Source organism: Protopterus annectens, chromosome 2.part1, assembly GCF_019279795.1.
Source record: "Protopterus annectens isolate FY-2018-M chromosome 2.part1, PAN1.0, whole genome shotgun sequence".
Taxonomy (NCBI): domain Eukaryota; kingdom Metazoa; phylum Chordata; order Ceratodontiformes; family Protopteridae; genus Protopterus; species Protopterus annectens.
Genome location: NC_056729.1, coordinates 1812120014 through 1812126013, shown reverse-complemented (window position 1 = coordinate 1812126013; position 6000 = coordinate 1812120014).

The following is a 6000-nucleotide window of genomic DNA, read 5'->3' as shown; positions in this document are numbered from 1 at the left end:
TGGTGACTGTTTCAAAGAAATCGACCAGGTTTAAGAGGCAGGATCTGCCCTTAACAAAGCCAAACTGGGTAGGATCCAGTGTCTGTAGGTCCCCAATATCTTTATTTATGAGGTCCATGATGATCCTTTCCATAGCTTTGCAGAGCAAGCTAGTCAGGCTTATGGGGTGATAGTTTCCAGGATCCGTTGAGGCACCACCTTTGTGGAGAGGGACCACTGTTGCTGTACGCCACTCTTTGGGTACATATCCTGTAGTAAGGATAAGATTGAACAGTAGTTTTATGTTTGGGTTTAGCTCTTCTTCTTGGAGTTCATGTAGGACGCAGCCTGGGACACCATCTGGTCCCATTGATGCTGTGTTTTTAGCTTTGGAGAGGGAGGCTCTTACCTGAGCATCTGAGATGTCAGGGGGGCAGCACTCTGTTGGGATAGATATTTGCCTTTTTGGTGGGGAGAGGGGGGAGAAGTTTGCACTGAACCTGTCAGCTAGGATGTTAGCAATGTCTGTGAGCTCAGTGTATTTTTTGTCATTTTGGACTAATTCTGAGCATATCTGGGAATTCCCACCCAGGTTCCTAACATAACTAAAGAAAGCCTTGTGATTATCCTTAGTGTCTTGTGCAATTTTTCTCTTGAAGCTGGCCTTAGACGATTTTATGAGTGCGCATAGTTTTTTGCTAATACTGATCAGAGATGCCTTCCCTTTTTGGGATTTTGCTCTGTCATGTAGTAGCTTCCTCCTTCTATTGTATAGTTTGTTTGTGGCTGGGGTCCACCAGACAGGACGTCTGCCTTTGGAGGATTGGGTCTTGGTTTTATTTGGGATTGCATGATCCATGCATTCCTGAAGGTGTTCATAGAATGTGTTTATAAAGGATTCTGCGGTCTGGGCGATTTTCCACAGGCCGGGGCTTTGAAGGATTTTGCCGGTTTTGAGGCGTGTGAAATTTGCTTTAGAGTTTTTCACTGTGGTTTTCTGGGCAGGGGGTGGGGTTGGGATGTGAATATCCAGTGAAATTAGTTTATGGTCTGATCTTACCAGTGAGGGATACACTTCTGGTCTGGAGCATAGTGTCCCCATGTTGGTGATGATCAGGTCTAGTATGTTTTCCCCTCTTGTGGGAGTGGTAACAAGTTGTTCCATAGCATTTGAGTTTATAAATTCTAGGAACCTTTTGGCTAGGGTGTTGGAGCTAGAGTAATGCTCCCAGTCTATGTTTGGGTAGTTGAAGTGCCCAATATAATGGTGTTTGGAGAGACCTTCATATTTTCCAGTATTCTCAGGAAGGCCAAGTGGGGTTCCTGTGTTTGGGAGGGTGGTCTGTAGCAGGCTATAAACTGGAAGGCAGTTTTACCCACAGTTAGTTGCACATGGATAGTCTCTGATGCTTCGTGCTGTGCCACCAACCTGGAGGTGTGGGTATCTTTGACGAATATTGATACTCCCCCTCCTTTTGTGGTTCGGTCCAAGTTTTGGGGCCGAAAAGCATGGTATGAGGTATAACCTGGTAGTGCTGGGGTGCTCTTGGGAGCCTTGAACCAGGTTTCTGTTACTGCACAGATATAGATGTTCTCCATGCTAAGGAGAGTTTCGAGTGCATGCATCTTGAGGTTTAGACTTCTGGCATTGAGTAGCATTACTCTTAGTTTCTTATCCCTTGTGATACCTATGGAGGTGGGTTTGTCTTTTGAGCCTTGCCTAAAAAGGCACTATGGGGGTAGCAAGAGCCTTTGCCAATATCCGAAAGCCCAGGGGTGACAGGTGCAATCCGTCCCTAGCGAAGCATCGTGGCTTGTCGAGCATGTCATCCCAGGCTGACAGGCATTGGATCCCCTTTGAATGACACCAACACTTAAGCCAATTGTTGAAATTCATCATCTTGTCTTCATATTGTGGCATCATTCTTGGTGATTTAGTAAACAGAATACTGACAGCACATGTTCAACAAAGTAACATTGGCTGCAAATACTCAGATGAAAGACAGCACAGTCATGTGTTTAGTAAACAAAATACTGAGAGCATCACATGTACAACACAGTAACACTGGCTGCAAATACTCATGTGATGAAAACACAGTCATGTATTTAGTAAACAGAATACTGACAGCACATCTACAACACAGTAACATAGGCTGCAAATACTCACATGAAAGAGCACAGTCATGTATTTAGTAAACAGAATACTGACAGCATCACATACGCAACACAGTAACACTGGCTGCAAATACTCACATGAAAGACAGCACAGTCATGTATTTAGTAAACAGAATACTGACAGCAGCACATGTACAACACAATAACATTGGCTGCAAATACTCACATGAAAGAGCACAGTCATGTATTTAGTAAACAGAATACTGACAGCATCACATACACAACACAGTAACACTGGCTGCAAATACTCACATGAAAGACAGCACAGTCATGTATTTAGTAAACAGAATACTGAGAGCATCACATGTACAACACAGTAACATTGGCAGCAAATACTCGTGAAAGACAGCGCCATCATGTATTTAGTAAAGAGAATACTGACAGCATCACATGTACAACACAGTAACACTGGCTGCAAATACTCACATGAAAGACAACACAGTCATGTATTTAGTAAACAGAATACTGACAGCATCACATACACAACACAGTAACACTGGCTGCAAATACTCACATGAAAGACAGCACAGTCATGTATTTAGTAAACAGAATACTGAAAGCATCACATGTACAACATACTAACACTGGCTGCAAATACTCGTGAAAGACAGCGCCATCATGTATTTAGTAAGGAGATTACTGACAGCATCACATGTACAACACAGTAACATTGGCTGCAAATACTCACATGAAAGACAACACAGTCATGTATTTAGTAAAGAGAATACTGAGAGCATCACATATACAACACAGTAACATTGGCTGCAAATACTCACGTGAAAGACAGCACAATCATGAATTTAGTGAACAGAGTACTGAGAGCATCACATGTACAACACAGTAACATTTGCTGCAAATACTCATGTGAAAGACAGTACAGTCATGTATTTAGTAAGCAGAGTACTGAGAGCATCACATGTACAACACAGTAACTTTGGATGCAAACACTCATGTGAAAGACAGCACAGTCATGTATGTAGTAAACAGAATACTGACAGCATCACATGTACAACACAGTAACATTGTCTGCAAATGCTCACGTGAAAGACAGCACAGTCATGTATTTAGTAATCAGAAGACTGAGAGTATCACATGTACAGCACAGTAATATTGGCTGCAAATACTCACGTAAAAGACAGCACAGTCATGTATTTAGTAAACAGAATACTGACAGCATCTCATATACAACACAGTAACATTGGCTGCAAATACTCATGTGAAAGACAGCACAGTCATGTATTTAGTAAACAGAATACTGAGAGCATCACATGTACAACACAGTAACATTGGCTGCAAATACTGACGTGAAAGACAGCACAGCCATGTATTTAGTAAACAGAATACTAACAGCATCACATGTACAACACAGTAACATTGGCTGCAAATACTCACGTGAAAGACAGCAGAGTCATGTATTTAGTAAACAGAATACTAACAGCATCATATGTACAACACAGTAACATTGGCTGCAAATGCTCACGTGAAAGACAGCACAGTCATGTATTTAGTAAATGGAAGACTGAGAGTATCACACATACAGCACAGTAACATTGGCTGCAAATACTCATGTGAAAGCACATTCAAGTATTTAGTAAACATAATACTGACAGCATCACATGTACAACACAGTAACATTGGCTGCAAATACTCATGTGAAAGACAGCACAGTCATGTTTAGTAAACAGAATACTGAGGGCATCACATGTACAGCACAGTAAGATTGGCTGCAAATACTCTTGTGAAAGACAGCACAGTCATGTATTTAGTAAACAGAATGTCATGTATTTAGTAAACAGAATTCTGACAGCATCACATACAGAACACAGTAACATTGGCTGCAAATACTCACATGAAAGACAGCACAGTCATGTATTTAGTAAACAGAATACTGAGAGCATCACATGTACAACACAGTAACATTGGATGCAAATACTCAGTGAAAGACAGCACAGTCATGTTTAGTAAACAGAATACTGAGAGCATCACATGTACAACACAGCAAGATTGGCTGCTAATACTCACGTGAAAGAGACCGCAGTCATGTATTTAGTAAACAGAATACTGACAGCATCACATGTACAACACAGTAACATTGGCTGCAAATACTCATGTGAAAGACAGCACAGTCATGTATTTAGTGAACAGAGTACTGAGAGCATCACATGTACAACACAGTAACATTGGCTGCAAATACTGACGTGAAAGACAGCACAGTCATGTATTTAATAAACAGAATACTGACATCACATGTACAATACAGTAACTTTGGCTGCAAATACGCATGTGAAAGACAGCACACTCCTGTATTTAGTAAACAGAATACTGACAGCACATGTACAATACAGTAACATTGGTGGCAAATACTCATGTGAAAGACATTACAGTCATGAGTTTAGTAAACAGAATACTGGCAGCACCACATGTACAACACAGTAACATTGGCTGCAAATACTCACATGAAAGACAACACAGTCATGTATTTAGTAAACAGAATACTGACGGCATCACATGTACAACACAGTAACATTGGCTGCAAGTACTCATGTGAAAGACAGCACATTCATGTATTTAGTAAACATAATACTGAGAGCATCACATGTACAGCACAGTAACATTAGCTGCAAATACTCACGTGAAAGACAGCACAGTCAAGTTTAGTAAACAGAATACTGAGGGCATCACTTGTACAACACAGTAACATTGGCTGCAAATACTCACGTGAAAGACAGCACAGTCATGTATTTAGTAAACAGAATACTGACAGCACATGTACAACAAAGTAACATTGGCTGCAAATACTCACATGAAAGTCAGCACAGTCATGTATTTAGTTAACAGAATACTGACAGCATCACATACACAACACAGTAACATTGGCTGGAAATACTCACATGAAAGACAGCACAGTCATGTATTTAGTAAGGAGCGTCACATGTACAACACAGTAACATTGGCTGCAAATACTCAGTGAAAGACAGCACAGTCATGTATTTAGTAAACAGAATACTGAGAGCATCACATGTACAACACAGTAACAGTGGCTGCAAATACTCACATGAAAGACAGCACAGTCGTGTTTAGTAAACAGAACACTGAGAGCATCACATGTACAACACAGTAACATTAGCTGCAAATACTCATGTGAAAGACAGCACAATCATGTATTTAGTAAACAGAATACTAACAGCATCACATGTACAACACAGTAACATTGGCTGCAAATTACTGTAGTGAAAGATAGCACACTCATATTTAGTAAACAGAATACTGAAATCAGCACATGTACAACACAGTAACATTGGCTGCAAATACTCACTTTATGGATGCTGCAACCACACACCAGAAGGGCCTGTGTTGACAAATATTGACATATATGTCAGGTATCCCATATGTGCTATACATTGATGCAAGCTACGACCATTTTGCTGTAACATACCTGGTCTGTCTGCACTTGAACTTGCATGGTTTGGGCCCCACTGGATGTACCTTTAGTGTGCAATGTTAGGGAAATAACATGACAGTAGACAGCAGTGATAGATATTGTGTAAATTAAAATGCGTTTTCCAAAAATACTGTGTGTACAGTGAAAGGAAATGTGCAAGGCCAAACAGCAGTTTTCAAAATAATATGATTGCTTTGCAAGAACAGTTATGTTCAGCTTAGATATTAATAACATATAGCTGTGGGCAATACTGTAAATGCTTCCTGTTATAGAAAAAAGGAAGTTGACTTTCTTGGCTTTCAGATGCAGAAATAAATAAATAATATGCAGACAGGTCAAGTGACGCAAAGATGATATGGAGAGACTTTTGTGAAGTCTTCAGATACAGCAAGAACCAAAAAAGG